Source organism: Haliotis asinina, chromosome 1, assembly GCF_037392515.1.
Source record: "Haliotis asinina isolate JCU_RB_2024 chromosome 1, JCU_Hal_asi_v2, whole genome shotgun sequence".
Lineage (NCBI taxonomy): Eukaryota > Metazoa > Mollusca > Gastropoda > Lepetellida > Haliotidae > Haliotis > Haliotis asinina.
In genome coordinates this window covers 55,446,861-55,464,629 of record NC_090280.1, presented here as the reverse complement: position 1 = coordinate 55,464,629, position 17,769 = coordinate 55,446,861, and the positions used below count along the sequence as shown (strand labels likewise).

Below are 17,769 nucleotides of genomic sequence, written 5' to 3'. Positions count from 1 at the left end.
CGATTATTTACAGACCGCCGCTATATAGCTGGAATACTGCTGAATGCGGCGTAAAACTAAACTCACTCACTCACTCACTCACCCAAGGACAAAACTTTCAACGCATGTTGGGTGGGTATAAACCTGACTGTTCGCCTGAGAGGCTTTAGAGTAAATATTACAAACGACACCACAATAGTGGGTTTGACGAAATATCAAACCTTTGTTTACAGAATCAAAATAGTCAGAAGACTGGTAAAGCAGGTTCGCAAGGGGACTGCTGACTGTTCTGATGTAAAAATCTCTGCCATAAAACATTCCCCGTAAAATATTAACCAACACATTAACCATTCATTGTGAATTACAGATAAAAATAATAGTTTGTGTATTTCCTGTTTCATTAAGTTGTCACTCGGCCATGTGGGATATAAAAACCCTTCTCGTCTGAACAAGTTCGCAGCTCAGTCTAACCAGGATTTTCACCGCATAGACACTCAACAATAACGCTTCGGCTGGAGAGAGAGCGTATAGAAAATGGCCGCTTCTACAAGCAGTGAGCTGTGACTGGACTGGGTGAACTTATCCCATCTCCGTATTCACGGAATAGCTGTTTGTGCTGACAGCGACGAAGTCGGACAGTCTGGAGCTGGCTTGGAGGTTACACAGCTGAATCTTCTGTGGAGGTTCACAACATCGGCTTCAGGAGCATTCTGAAACATCCACACTCGTGTCTTCGTCTACGGCCATATTCTTTCTGCACAGGTAAGGAGATGTGTAGCTTAGCACGTGTTTAGAGTCCGTGACAGCGGTTGTGCTCGCGGTGTACGTAGTCATGGCTGTGTTATGAAATTGGTCTGTGTGAACTATGCCGGGGTTTAATCGGGAGTTTTGACTTTTTTGTTTCCACTTGTGAATGACGTGATTCAGAGTCTTGCTGAACCTTCCTTTACTATCGCTACAGTGACGAGCTATTTGTTTGGAGTTCGGCATTCAAAGATACCAATATCATTTTTCTTTAGACGTTTCTCTTGATGTGGAATACGATAGTACGACACGACGTTGTCGTTATTAATCTGGTGGTATACGTGAACTGTACATACGTACAACGTTAATGCCATAAACCTGTATTACGATGCACTGTCTGAATTGTACACTTGTACGTCCCATTCATTACACTGACTGGCAATACAACTTCTGCATTGTACACTCGTGCCACAATACCTTCCTTAACCTTTCTTACGATACGACGTTTGCATTTTACAATGGCACAACGTTCCCTCCACACGTTCTCTTTCAAAACAAATCTGAATCGTACACTCGTACAACGTTTCAGTCATGAAGCTACTTTAAGATGCAACGTCTGCATACCCGTCAAATACAGAATGGTGTAAAACAGACAAATGGACAGTGAGTTGCGTGGCGATGTACACCAGGGGACTCTGTTTGGGTCATATGATGCTGTTGCTGATCCACAAGTTCCTGGAACTTTCTCGAACGCTGGACAGACGTACAAGGACATTAGAATAATATATCCAGCCATGTCCTGGTAGCATCTTTGCCTGACAAGAATAGAAAGTCACACCTGAGGTCAAAGATGAGGTCACAGAAAATATACCAGAACGGGTCATTTTGTAATATACAATACAATGCAATGACTATTTGCGCATGTAGCATTTTTATCACAAGACCAAAGGGATGCAAGATGATCCAGTGATACGATGAACTTCTCTGGTTATTCTTTCAAATCTTAGTTAAACATGTCAGTGTTACTAATCTGACTAGACACACGTATACATTACATATGTGGAGACTGATGCACACACGCACACACACACAGTGTATCCTGAACCGCAACAATCCAATATCCTTTAGCGCTTAAACATGTCGTACAATATTGAAGCCATAAATCAATCTTTATTGATGCATTAAATGAAACTGATTGGAAATCGACCAGCTGGTGTATTGATGAAGGATGAAGGAAGCCATGCGTGTCGTATTAAGGGAGTTCATTGTGTTTACAGTCAATATGACATCTGGCTTCGGTGACCGAAGCATGTCGTGAATGGGTCCAACATGGGCTGTCCTCATAGACGTTGTAGTGAATGGAAATAAATAAACCGGGGGATGGGGAGGCACAGAGAGACAGTCAAACTAAATGGGTAAAGGTGTGTGGAAAATAGTGACCTTTTTCTCTTAGGGTGGGGCATTTATGTTATTTTTAAGATTATATATTCACATAGACATATGTCAGACACTTGAGAGAGAGAAAGAGAGAGGGAGAGATTTCATTGATGTATAGTGACAGAGAGGGAGAGAGAGAAAGACGAGAGAGTGTGTATCTTTGAGAGAGAGAAAGAGAGAATATTAACTCAGTCTGATATTTACGATAGTGGGACACAACGAAAGTCCGAAATGAAGGGAGATTGAGAGATGTTACTTGATATCCTGAATAGCGGGGTGTCCCTTTATACAAGCTATCTCCATCATTTACAGATTAGAAACTTGTCACGAAAGAGATTCCAGATACGAACATATCTGCACGATGACACATACTACACAATCGAAGAATATGTATATCAAGGTCAGATATTTTATGCATAGCTTTTTATTGAAAGTGTCCATTTACACCAAACAAAGTGAGCGTCTAAAACTGCATGTGCTCCCGATTGAGCGTTTTCTAGTTCCCAAGGTTTTAGCTTCAGAGAGAGGGTAGTTGTGTCTTAGATAGTATGTTCAGATACTGACAAGTGCGTGTTTGTCTGTAATAACAGTGTTTATACTATGTATTCAGTGAACCGTTACTGTGGTGTTTAATGAAGCGAAACAGTCACCCAGGTCGTGAGATTCCCATAGGCTGGCTTTTGTGAACTATTGTATAATATTATGGCAACATATGTGTCATAACACCTATGCTATATCTGTATCTAATCTGCCAATATATCTTCCGAATGTTTAATCTATATAGACAATTTATTGACGGTTATGTGTCTTCAAGTATTCGACTCTTACGCAGGGGTGGTTGTTCAATGAGTCCACAAACATATGGCTGACGGGCAATAGATTCTTTGTGCCTCAGATACATAAGGCATTTTAGAATATATTTCAAATAGCTCTTTTCATTTCACACGTAGACTGGCATGCATTTAACTTTGCTAGGTATAAATTTCACCCAGTGCCAGGCATTTCACACGGCATGCATGCAATATTTCATATTGTGTCATATTTCACATAGTGACATATACAAGCGTTCATCGTACATCCATTACACACTTTTGACTCAAGTATACTTAACATGACAGAATATATTTATTATGATTTTTAAATTTTATTATTATTACAGGATATTTATATAGCGCACATATCCATGCACATGGTGCTTGCTCAAGTGTTTGAACTTATCTTGATTACTCACACAGTCACAAACTGACCAGAAAAGATAAATACTTGTTTTAATGTGATTACAGTGAGTGAGTGAGTTTAGTTTTACGCCGCACTCTGCAATATTCCAGCTATATGGCGGCGGTCTGTAAGTAATTGAGCCTGGACCAGACAATCCAGTGTTCAACCACATGAGTTTCGATGTGCTCAGTTGGGACCCGATGACATGTGTCAACCAAGTCAGCGAGCCTGACCACCCGATCCCGTTAGTCGCCTCTTACGACAAGCATAGTCGCCTTTTATGGCAATCATGGGTTGCTGAAGGCCTATTCTAATCCGGACCTTCACGGGCCACGTGATTAGAGTCTTTTTCAGGCTTCTTGTATGCACAAGGGTAGAAAAGGATTGTCCCCTTGCAATGATAGTGCAAAATACACGATCCATACTGATACTTTGAATTCAAAGAAATACTGCTTCAACAATTCAGAATAAAATACAGATTAATTTCTATAATTTCTTTTTTCGATGACATCCATTCCATTTCTTGGAGTGAGTGAGTGAGTTAATATTTATCGTCACATATTTCAGCCATATCATGACGAGCATTTCTTGGAGGTTAACGTATTCAGCAACTAGAATACCTCGGTAAAATTCTTTCCCACCAAGATCTTTGACTGCCAGGAGTTCAGTCCAGCTATATAAAAGTTTGAGTGACCCAGTAGTTAAAGTCAAGTCAAAAAAATCGACAAAAATGCTGTTTCCGTTGAAAGAGGAACATACTGTGCCATTCCAACAGAATGGTGGACATATTTGCATGAATCATCCATATAGTGATAACAGGTGAGCGTGCAAACACATGCAAAGGCAGGTCAGTCAATCACATTAAACGCAGGGGTATATATAGTGCAAAATAAGTAATTACATCGGACGTTATTTTGGTCACTGATGCGACAAATGGAAAAGTGGTTTGTTTGGGCTGACTGGCTGTGTTTGGCATCCTGGTGGGATGATGAGACTTTATGTCTGGTAGATGTATTAATAATGGCCTTAAATCTGTCAAATGGGGTCAATCTGGATACAGAAATGACATTCAAGCTGATAAACACCTGTCCGAATATGACTTGGACCAATGAATTCGCCATGACCCCATGGCATTTTGCTAACCCAGGCATTACCTTTTAACACAGCCGTCAAACAACTGACTCTTCCTGACTGCGCATATAAACAAATAAACAAACAAACAAACAATAATAGTGTAATCCTGATCAATCTCAGCATCAGCAGCCATGCACACATTTGCTGCTATGTTCTGTTGTAGATGCACGGTACAGCGGAAGATGGCGTGTTCCCAGAGTGGATTCTCCTTCCATTAGGTAAAACCAAATTCAGGGTACACTCTGGGACAACTCGTTAAGAAGGTGTAAACATTGGAACCAGTGTGGAGCCACTTATTAGCAGTGCAAACAAAGAGTTAATATTTGTGTGTGTGTGTGTGTGTGTGTGTGTGTGTGTGTGTGTGTGTGTGTGTGTGTGTGTGTGTGTGTGTGTATGTGTGTTTATCTTTTTATTTAGTAAACCTATGGGTGAATTTTGGTCATATCAGTCATGACTCTTAAGAAGGAGATTGTACCTGTAGGCAGAATGGCACAAATCGTGGAATATACCTGAGAGTATACATATCTTTACACATTTGCTTTAATTACATTCTTGCATAGCCCAACACATTTCATGTATTACATACTTTTACGCATGTGCTAAGTGAAATACATTTACATAATTTAATGACATAAGTTTAAATATTTGATTAATTAATTAATTACAGACTTGATGTGTTTACATTTATTTCATACCTTCACATATTTACGTTACACTCCTTGATCTTCTTACACGAATTACACACCTTTACTTGTGTGTGTTTACATCTACCAGGACCTGCATGTGAGGCAAGGTCAAGGACACAAACAACCATGCCGTAATAGGTACTGTCACTGTTATTTCAAATATTTGACGTGTTACTGTGAACAATGCATGATGTCGTTGTTAAGGAGTTTTATAGTCAGCACAACCGTGAACCAATAGCACGCATGTTTTTAAGTCTCAATTCTCATCTACCCAAGAACGGAATGTCGCTGGTTCGATCCCTTTGCCCATAATATCAAAGACGTTAAAGATGATAAATTGTTGTTACCGTGCCTGTCGCTCGGTATGATGGGATTAGTTAAAACAGCCATACCAACAAACGCATCATGTTGTACATAAGTGAAATAACCTTGAGCACTCATTTTACGTGACGTCACTTCTCCCCATCTAGCTATAGCCTGACTTGTACAAGGAAAAGTATCGTGTGCTATGAAGTAATAAACCTCTCTTACTCTTTTGACGCTTAGTGGAGAGAGGCGGTCAGTATTGCCGTTTTGTGCTACTACTCTTTCGTATTTCTTAAGCATTTACATGTCGTGTTCGCTGCCTGAACCGTGTTTGATCTTTGTTCATGAGGCTGGTGAGATATTTTTTCAATATAACGATCGCTGTAGCCCAGCATTCAAAATGTACCGTGTGATTAAAGAGATTGATCCGAACTCTGGTGACACATTTATGAGGAAAATGACAAATAATTCGACCTTTTTTCTCTCATATATTTGCGTGGTTGACATAGTTTGCACGCCGTTATCAGTTAATCAGAAGAAACAAGCTTAAGTGAGACAGTACTCATTTTGCTTGAATTTGGTAAAATATGATATATAAAGCAGAACAAAATACACACACCCAAAAAACCAAAAACCAAAAACAAAACAAAAAACACAAAACAAAAAACAAAACAACAACAAAACAAACAAACAAACAAACAAACAAACAAACACACACACACACACACACACACACACACACACACCTCAAAAAGAAAATCCCAACATCATAAAACCCCTTAAAACATCAGTTGAGAGATAGCTGGCTGTCAGATGTATTTGATTAGCGCTCTACTGCAGCCTGATCGTATTTTTTACTAACCTGACATCATTGCCGATCGATTGGCTAATTGCATTTCCAAGTTCACTGTACGGGATTAGACATGTCAGAGTTGACAGTGAAATAGCTTCCACTTCTAGAGTCAACATTGCAACATGATCTATGTACACAGGCTGAAACTGACAACCTCTCTATTCCCCACGCTGTAATGTGCAATACACACCTGGACACACCCACCTCGGGTATTGTGTGACTGATTTGGGGAAGATAACCGTGTTTGATAACACACCATGGAGAGTTGGCTAAGCGTTCAGTACAGCTTTTCACATGTCACATAGCTGTCGTTTTGGCTTTCACTAACTGAATCTTTTTCAGTGGATGATCACCTCTGGTGAGTTAGTCCCTTGCTTGAAACAAAAAATTGTATGTATAATCTCATATACTGATAATGTTTTTGTTTAAAATGTGTGTACAATCTGGTAAAAGATATGCATTTACTTCTTATCATGCAAACATCCTTTGACAGAGATAATGTATGTGACCCTATATGTCAACACGCACACATGCCTTGACAAAGATACTTATGTAGACCGAGACATCAACACGCATACATGCCTTGACAAAGATACTTATGTAGACCGATACATCAACACGCATACATGCCTTGACAAAGATACTTATGTAGACCGATACATCAACACGCATACATGCCTTGACAAAGATACTTATGTAGACCGAGACATCAACACGCATACATGCCTTGACAAAGATACTTATGTAGACCGATACATCAACACGCATACATGCCTTGACAAAGATACTTATGTAGACCGATACATCAACACGCATACATGCCTTGACAAAGATACTTATGTAGACCGATACACCAACACGCATACATGCCTTGACAAATACATGTACGTAGCCCTAGATATCAACAAACATACTTGTCTTGATAAACATACGTATGTACCTCAAGATATCAAGATCCACACATGCCCTGACAAAGATATGCATGCATGAATCGCTCGACATGTGCACTCAATGAGAACATACCAAGATATCAACAAGCATGCATCCCTTGACAAAAATGTGTATGCATGCATCAAATATATGAACACATTTCTTGTCAGGCATGTGAACATATGTTTTCTGAAATATATGAACGTATTCCTTTGCAAAAAGATTAACATATCCATCGTCAAATATGTGACCATATTTCTTTCAAATATATGAACATATCCCATGTCAAATATAATTAAAATATCTCTTGTCAAATATATGAACATATATCTTGTCAAATATATGAACATATATCTTGTCAAATATATGAACATATATCTTGTCAAATATATGAACGTATATCTGGTCAAACATATGAACATATCTGTTGTCAAAAATATGAACACATCCCTTTGCAAATATATGAACATATCTCCTGTCAGATATATGAACATATCCAATATATGTGCGGTAGGTGCTACCAGTATCAGGGGCATGATTTTCAGTGCTCATATAGTTTTTGCAACTATTTTCCCTTTGTACCAAAAGGAATTTGTTTCTGAGCATAGTCAAGATTCTTTCGTACTGACACTCACTGTATATATACTGTATTGCCAAATCTGTACTCATAATACTTATCAATTTCGTGTATACTCTTCAACAAATCCACATACCTGTGTCATGTCAATTTCGTTATGCACCTGGGCGACACGGACACCGCTGCCGGCACCTGAAAGTCTTTTGTATCATGAATGAAACAACTTCCGTGAAACAACTTCCGTGAAACAACTTCCGTGAAAGATAGTAGATCAGTAAGTAGATCAAGTATTTCGTGTCAAAGTTTGATCAGTTCCAATGGACACAACAATTATCAGACATTCCTGATCTGTTAAAAGGACCAAAAATTCTCGCAGTACCCTCTGACCATTCACCGACCTGACCATAAACTCTGACCAAGCGCTCAGAGCATATTCTGACCACGCTCTCTGACCAAACGCGCTGGACATAACTTTTGACCATACACTTCCTCTACATCGAGGAGTTTTACAGCATGCTTCACAAGCAGAATAGTACATGAACTGTATACTCGTAACGTCATCACACGACGCCAAAGTGCAAAAACATCTCCATGCCTCACCAAGACTTCAGTCGGCAATGTTCAAAATATGTCGCAGTGTCTTTTCCTTAGAAATGTTTCACAATTTATCAACCAAAAAATCTATGTAGAAATGAGTTTCATAAAAGATAAATAAATTCAATAAATTATGATTTTCATGCAAACACTATTTTGTAACTGATGCAAAAAAAATTAAATGAAATTATTCATAATTTACCCTGAAAATGTAATACGACACAGCACGGACAAAATATTTCATAGTATTCAGAATATTTTGCCAAGCATTTCATACAATACATCATTGTCATAACCACATCACCACGTGGACAAGCCAGTACTGAAGTCACCTGTCAACTAGAGCCTCGTTTCATATTGTACTTTATTTATTTTCCATAAGAGATATCCTGAATTAGACTCAAAGCCGCTTGTGGATACCTTCACCTGCCGGAGTTGGTGATCGTGCAATCTGGTCTAACTGGAATACAATATCTCACATTTCCCCATATCTGACTAAAACAGTCTCCTCTATCGGACTGGAATAGTTTCATCACCTACGAGTTCATTTCCAAACCTGTTTGGCCGTCATTTGAGACCGACCACGGCCTAGAGACGGACTCTTCTGTTTGCCAGGCATTGTTATATCGACTGATCAACGCGACGCTTGTGGACAGTTTACCTCTTGAGCACGTAAGTACGTTCAGGAAATAGGACCAAGTTTGTCGAAAGGGCCTACAACAGACCTGGTTATATGATGTTCATGTGCTAAGTAATATTTAGAATGGTCATTTTTTTATATATGTTTTGCATAACAGTGGTGTAATATTTTGTATCAGTAGTGTAAGATAGTGTATGATGAGTGCATGATCGTCCCAGATACGAACAGCGTATGATCGTCCCAGATAGACTTGTGAAACCGAACCGATGGCAACTGCTGCTGCGGGAAGTAATTGTCAGTGGTATAGCCGACGGAGCTCATTGTTACGCCATAATGGGCATGTAATGCGCACGTACTTACACATGCGTGTTGGTGTGAGACGACCATCCCAGCTCCTGTACAGGTGACATAACAGATCGTTTCGTGCATATGTCCCTAGAACTGTTGACATGGCAGGGACAAAATGACCGAGTTATCTCAAGGGACATAACTCTTACAGAAGTCAATGAAGTCAGAATGAAACCGGGAGATGAAACGGAATTTTTATCCTGCTTATTATCGTGTCTGTAGCAAGACTTTATCTATTGTATTTGGTTATACTGATGTGTAAACATCTAATAGCTGCATGAATCTTTACACTTTACACTTTACGTTGCGTTAGATAACTAAAACAGTGTCCATAATAGCATGTTATACAAGGTAAGGGACTCCCAAATGGACAAGAGAGTCAGCAGGGATTGAGTGTGTCAAAAACTCTCCAAAAGGTTGTTTGACCTGGTATCATCACTAATTTCAAAGTGATGCGTGATTCATATGCTCAGGATATTCTTGAAAATTATACAAACGTACCTGGTTTAGTAGACAAAGTTTATAGATTCTCAATGGGTTTTATGCAACACTATTCCAGTTATATCACGAACTGTCAAATTTGGGATTAACTCCCGAAGTGATGCACACCTTAGGCATTCACTACTATTATGAAACCCACGCATGGTGCTGAAAATCTTAAAACATAATTCCGGCGAACCAGGATTCGAAACTGAAAAAATAGCTTTTGGGTTTACCCCTAAAGGGACGCAACTCGGCGTGTTCTGATGTTCTTATACTTGATGGGATAGGATTCCAATAATCATCTTCTTTGGCTAGACAGATCTAGAAGTTAGGTCAATGAATTTTACATTTTCTGATAAGGTGTATTATTATTTATAAAAACGGCAAAACCTTCACCACATCCACCAGGAATCTTCACAATAGCAGGACCGATGATACATCCCTGATTTTGTTATAACAATGCAGGCGGAATTGACTACCCAAAATGGCACAAGGCAATGTTTGTTTCATATTATCACTATCACGGTTACGTTTCGCTCGTCTTTCATTTTAAAACTTTGGTTTTAAAGTACTGTTTTCTCGTGGTTTCTCGTGGAGTGACTGATATAGGAGCCTCAGATATCCACATTATGTCTCTTCAAAAGTGTGCTCTAGACGCCACGTGAACAAGTGATTGTGGTGTGTAGACGTCGTATGGGGAGGGGGAGAGTAGAACGGAGGGGGGTCAGGGAAGTAATGCGACACACGTCTCATATTTCTAGACAAACACATGGATAGAATATTACAGTAAGCATAACACCCATAAACCGCTCAGCACTCAGTGACCCAAGTTATTGCCTGTCAAAATAATATGCAAATGAGATTATAGATATTGTGACTCAGACTATGCGCCAAAACGCAGTTGTCTGTCACAAGGAAATGCGTTTCAAGATTAGTTTAAAAATTCTTCCAGAGAAAGCAGTACTTTATAAAGAATATTAAAAATATAAGTCAGTATCAAAGCTGTAGCTGTATTCTCTTGTTAACGTGTTGTAAAAGTATTGTGTAGAAGGTCCAACTCTTTTCAATAATATACGTTGTCAGATCATTCGTATACGAACGAAAATCATTATTGAGATCAAAGAGAGCAACCATTGTTGAGGACTCATCACTGAGAATATTTCTGGCTTCGTGACCTGGAGTACAGAAAACAATCATCTTGTCAGCCTGTATTTTCAGTGCTCTCCGCCACGTGCAACTCGCCACTGTTGAAAGCGGAAATGAAAGTAAATATTCAAGGTTATCGTAACAATAAAACTCCGTTGACAAGATGTTTTGCCTCTGGGTGTTAGAGATGTCTGTGTTACTGACAACAACGTGTATCTCGTGTATTGTAGGTGTCTCTGTAGTATCTGTGCTCACGGATCTCGCATTATCTGTTGTATTCGCTATGCCAATGTGAAATCTGTGCTCAGGGCTCAGTGTGAGATCTCGCATTGTCTGTTGTACTCGCTTTGCCAATGTCAAACCTGTGCTCAGGGCTCAGTGTGAGATCTCGTATTATCTGTTGTACTCGCTATGCCAATGTCAAATCTGTGCTCAGGGCTCAGTGTGAGATCTCGTATTATCTGTTGTACTCACCATGTCAATATCAGAACTGTGTTCAGGACTCTCTGTGAAGCAGATCTCACATTATCAGATGTATTGAGGGATCAATGTGAAGCAGATCTGATGTTATCCGTTTTACACACATGTCAATGTCAGATCTGTGCTCAGGGCTTACTGTGATACAGATCTAACATCAGTATCAGCTAGATAGGTACGTCTGTATCAAGCATCACCGTAGGCTACAATTATGAACCTGTATCTATCCATATGAATCAGATTTGTGCTCTAGGCTTAATAGCTCCCAACTGCTCAATTGAAAACCAGATAGAAAGGTATATAATCAACAGTTGAGTGTTGCAGGCTTAATGTAAAGGAAGTCTGACATAATTCAATCACAATTTGAAATGTATGAATGTATATACCATGTCAGTGTTAAACCTCTGTACCAGATTTTGTGTGAGGAGATCTCACATCATCAGTTTGATTCGAGGGGATGTCAAAACGTAGTGAGCACCTACCTATTGTTCTTGATGTCCAATGTTTTTAAAGTTACCATTTTGTTCTGAAGGTATCATTAGCAAAGTTTTACATATGTGGTTCACGAGATATGAGTCATCACAACACATGGGGGTTTTAATATTTGTAAAATAAGTGCAGATAATGAAGATGATATGTCATTTAGTACCTCTTGGATAATGACGTGTCCTCAGATAATATCATATAAATATTTTCAGAATGGTATTGAATTTATTTCCATCATGATCAACAGCCACAGATTTGGATTGCTTGCTTTAGATTTAGACAGGGGCTGTTTTTACGGACACCCTCACTTTGAGCTTTTACAAGTGTTGTGTCCAGATATTCAAGTTGGCACCGTTTACAATATATTGGGAACTGACATTTGTGTGGCCATTCGGTATTTAGCTTATATATTGGCATATTTGAATAGTGAAAACATTAGAATCAGTTATGTCCTTACGATGAAGTCACCCGGAAGGGGATGGGTAGTGTCTCCAACATGAAGTGGGGGAGTCATTTTAACAAGCGATTGCACTTTAATATGTAAGTTAGAATTTAGCGGACTTCTACCTACCTCCAACACACAAAATAACTCTTGCATATTTTGTTTCCTGTTTGTGATGCATTTATTGCCGATGTTGCGTTTGGGGGTTGGTAGGGTGGGGTAGGGTGGGTTGGGAGTAGGGGTACCAACATATAAAGTCAAACAAAATGTTGATCGTCGTGAGGCTGGTACATAATTATTGTGTTATCTGTTAGAAAGCTACTGTTGTATTTATCATGCCAATAGCAGATTTATCCTCATAGCCTATAGCCAATTCAGCTTATTTTTGCAACAGTCAGGTAGGTATAGATGCCTTTGTCATGTCAATATCAGATCTGTGTGCTAGGTATTGTGTCAAGGAAATCCCAAACCGTTATCAGTTTGGTATGATTGTATTTACCATGTGAATGTCAGCTGCGTGTAATTACAACCTTGAGTAGTACCTCTCCATCAGGAAGGTGTCGACATATAGCTCGGGGCTAGGATCACATGCTAAATATATATACCTCTTGTATAAAGGAATGTTCTAGATGCTCGGGATCGGTGAGGTAGCACAGTGGTTAAAGCGTTCGCTCGTCACGCCAAAGACTCGGATTCGATTCCCCACATGGGTACAATTTGTAAAGTCCATTCCTGGTGTTCCGACGTCGTGATATTTCTGGAATATTGCTATCAACGGCGTAAAAATAAACTCACTCACTCAAGACTACACATTCAGGAATAGATCGTTAGCAGGTGTATAACGAAGGCAACTATGTGTTAATAGCGCCAAGTAATAAATTCTGTCATAAAAGCTATAACTTCATGCACTGTGGGTGTACAATCGGCAGTCTTAAGCTTGTTTGTCCAGTATATATTAATATCGTCCAACTATTAGGAACGAATGTCTACAGTGTAATGATCCTATCACAGCTTGAAGACACATTTGTCTAGTCCTACTTTACAATCCATTTATCTTATTTATTATATGTCTAATAGGGACACCCGGTGGGATCTATTTACCCGCACGTTTACGTCAAAAATTCTTCTTGTGTTTATTCTGATATAAAACAAACATTGAAAAGAATGGGTAAATATTTGAGCGATTACAAGTGGTGAGATTTGAGTAGGTATAATTGAGTGTACGGTGTTACACGACACTGTATATGGACTTGTTTGGGTGCCACAGTCTAGCTAGAGCTCCATACAATGTTAATTGAGTACATTACCTACTGTAGCTTGACATACTGCCAATGTCATAGGTAATACCCTAATAGTTCCTCAGCTCCACACAACGCTAACAGAGTATATTACCGTCAGACGTTGACACAGTGCCAGAACTCCTTACAGCAATAATGCCTTGCACTCAGTGACTCTTCCCTGTTCCTTGTGTTTGGCAGCAGAATCAAAGAATGCTTTCTGAAGAATTTCCTTTGCCCGATATTTCAGATATTTGCCAAAGGGTTTGTGTCCACGGAACCTCTGATTTAGAGGTTGTCTGGGGACGCTAATTAATTCAGATGTTTTCTGTCATAATGCTATATGACTCATTTACAAAATAGCATATTGTAAAATATGTATATGTATGCGGTAATTGATACTTGTGTGATGGTTACAAAATGTGTACCATTACGTCACGTCATAATGGAAGCATGTAAGCGTTGTAACTTGTTCTTACAGGCATCATTAAAATTCCAACAACGTTGAAAATCTTTGTATGACACATATGCCAAGCATTATCAAATGTTAATAAGTTTTCCCAACAACGAACAGGTGAAGGTAGTTGGGTTGAATATGGTTTTTACGTCACATCGGCATTTTTCCAGCCATATAGTGACGAGATCAAGTTTGCATTTATTACCGCTCTAGAGAAGGTAATTCAGTTAAAAGCATGAAGGGTACGAAGGGTTTTATTGTCCCAACATTCAGGTTTTGCCAATCGATAAATAAGACCAAGCATAAATATGTAATACTGTACAATAATTAGTATACTTCAATACATTTCTTGAATATTCAGTAGATTTGTGTTAATAGCCTCAGCTCGCCTTGTGAGAAGGTTAACAGACTAGTTCTGTGTGGAGCATATTTTAAACCATTTTGTGTGCTTTCATGCGTGTGGCTGGTGTCACGTGGTCTGCGGGAGTTCTTCTTCGTGGAAGGGGGCTTGAGACTGTAGGGCATGTATTTATATCTGTACCTATCTCACATGCATGGGCAACGTTTTTAGCAGGTAGGTCTCACCTGTAATATTACCTTAAAATCAGGCAGGTTATGCGGAGTTACCTGGGGCTTGTATTCGCCTACTGTTAATGTTGAATTGTTACACCTGAGTTTGGTAAACACATTTCCCGTGTGTAGCCTTGTGTGAAGGGGTTTGCTGCCATCAGTGTTGTGTTTCACTGTGTGTTATACTCAGCCGTAAAAGTCCTGCTGGTTTCCTCATTGCTGTCTCTAATTTATGTAATATATGTCTTGTTCGAAACTGCTCTGGGTGATAAGCATTAGTTCATATCTTGTTTATTATGAAACGATATTGTTATGCAGCTGATCATGCGACCTAACTCAAAGCGGCGTTTAATACGGACGTGTAAGAGACCCGTCAGCATGATGCATCTGCCGAAACAAAGTTCTCTCCCTCTCCCGCTCTCTTTCTCTCCTGTGTCTACTACTATCCTTCCATTCCTGTCTCTTTGCGTGTATTCGTCCCTCTCTATCTGCCTCTGACCTCTCTCTTTCCCTCTCTCCCTGTCTATCTGTCCCAGTCTCCGCTCTGACCTCTCCCTCTGTCTGTCTGTCCATATCACTTCTCTATCAGTCCCTCTCTCGCTGCCTCTGTCACTCTCCCTCTACCTGTCTCTCTATCGGCCTCTCTCTCTTCTATATTTTCTCTCTCTCTCTCTCCCCATCTGTCTATTCGTCCATCTCCCTCTTTATCTACCCTACCCCCTCACTCTACCTGACCCCATCTCTACTCCACCGCTCTGTCTCTCTGTGTTTTTCAGTGGAGATATGTTATGGAAGGATGACAATATATGGACGAACAACTTCTTTACTGCTGTGAGAGCGACGTTTCGGTGTAGGTTCTAACACCGGTTTCAAGCAAGTGATGATAACTTGCTTGATAATGGTGTAGGTTCGATGTAGGTTCTAACACCGGTTTCAAGCAAGTGATGATAACTTGCTTGATAACGGTGTTAGAACCTACACCTAAACGTCGCTCTCATAGCAATAAAGAAGTTGTTCGTCCATATATTGTCATCGTTCTAAATGTCTCTTAAAGAAGTTATATATGTTATGGTCTGGGAGCCAGAACACAATCACGTTCTAATATGTAACATAAGTTATGTCAACATTTGAACTGAGACCTCGTTATTCCGGACACGGTGCCATCAAGCCATCATTGTTCTGTCGGTTACATAATCCTTGTATATGTTTACTCTAAGCACAAACCTCGGGGACACAGTGTTCCTCAGGTAATGCGCCGCGGTATATTGTGGCGACATGTTAGACAATGGCACGCAATAATTCACCATACATTTATAACCACTGCAATCAACCCCATTAATCTGATATCACGCACTGAAACGGACAGGCCATCGTCTGAACCTATCAGCTCCAAGTCAAGAACTGAACACCAGCACGTAATGTTTTCAGTGTAAGGAACAGAATCATGCGTAACTGTTTATCTCTACCATGATGTATGTATGTATGTGCGTGCGTGCGTGCGTGCGTGCGTGCGTGTGTGTAATCTACAATAGTATACTAGTACCCGACAGAGTGAATGAGTATGGTTTTACGCCACTTTTAGCTATATTCCAGCAATGCCACTGCGAGGGACACCAGAAATAGGTTTCACACGTTGTATCCATGTGGGGAATTCGTTTCCTCAGTTAAAAGTGGTATTTATTGTCAGTATAATTGTTGGGCTATCCTTGCCTCTATTTCCTGTTTCACATAATTGATTGTTACACATATGAACCTATCAGTATTTCAAATTAAGTCACATGACACCTGTCTAATAATATATATGACTGTTGTCAGTCTACACTTTATATCAACCCATGTAAGTCCAACAGCATCAATTGGAAACACTTTTTAACAGTGACCCATTAATACATTTTTGGTAACTGTTTCTCTACGCCTTTTTCTCTGGTGACTGAAGTTTTGCTGCATCTCTGCATCACGAGTCGTTTGTCAGGTTATCACACCTTGCATCATCACCATTTTGTAACTCATGAACACCCATTTCTAACACAGTCGGATTCCTTCAATGAAATGGTGCTCCAGTGTTTTATGATGTTTCTGGTTTAAGGGGTATGGACGTTTTATAAAATACCGAGGACAAGTAGGACTGGTCCTAATTGACGCTCATTACATACCGCACGTGCATTTGTTTCACCGTTCCAACTACTGCTTTTACCCCCTTGTGATATAAAAGGGTAATAAAAATTTGAATCTAAATCTTGTCTTAAACAACTTTTATCCAAGTTGAATAAAGTTCAGAGATTTAAATTTCAGTTGACATGATAAAATTATCAGGATCTTAATTTAACTGTATTCGATTTCTGTTTTATTTTTTTGTTCAAAGTGAAATTCATTGGTACGTTTTCAGTGCAAACAGACCATAATAAGGTCAGGATCGTTGTGTGTTAAAACACACTTTATCGATACTGGAATATAAGAAATACCTGCGTCGCCTAGTTACTCCCAGCCTTCACAGCTCTTGGACTAGTGCTGACCATACACACTATTAAACAGCCACATTATCGGTTTAGGCTGTAGAAATGACGTGGACCTCTGATAAAGGTTAATTAATTCACATTCGACCTGGCCCTCGCTGACACTGACAGGTACGTTTAGACTGAAGACTGGTGACACAGGTGCGAATCCAGGTAATGAAGACTATCCACAACGTTTTCCGTTTTAGATTATATTGAATATTTGTTTTTAAATTTGAAGTGGGAATATATGTTGCTCATCAGCAACGCTTTTTAGCCACAGGCAAATACATAATAACCTATATAAATTTATATTTCACTGAAAATTTGTATAAGAATGAGTTATGTGTGATTCCTGAAAATATTATAAAATATATCTGAGTCATATTTGACTGAGTTAGAATGTATATAACATGTATACAAACAGCACATACACCTGGCAAATAAAGAAAACTGTCACAGGGTTGACTTTTCTAATGTTTCAAATGCTGAC

The 17,769-nt window shown here is 39.4% G+C and overlaps 1 protein-coding gene across 5 annotated transcripts in view; it reads left to right on the top strand.

The window, feature by feature from the left end:
* Positions 1–435: 435 nt before the first annotated feature.
* Positions 436–17,769, top strand: part of LOC137294436 (uncharacterized) — a 42,473-nt gene continuing 25,139 nt past the window's right edge. For 2 of the 5 annotated variants that reach the window (XM_067825480.1, XM_067825466.1), the window contains exon 1: positions 14,697–14,788. The gene's annotated coding sequence lies outside the window, so the exon portion shown is untranslated. Of the gene's footprint in view, positions 742–4,675; positions 4,731–14,690; positions 14,789–17,769 lie in introns of those variants that run through there. The other 3 variants (XM_067825472.1, XM_067825457.1, XM_067825448.1) reach the window with 3 other exon arrangements.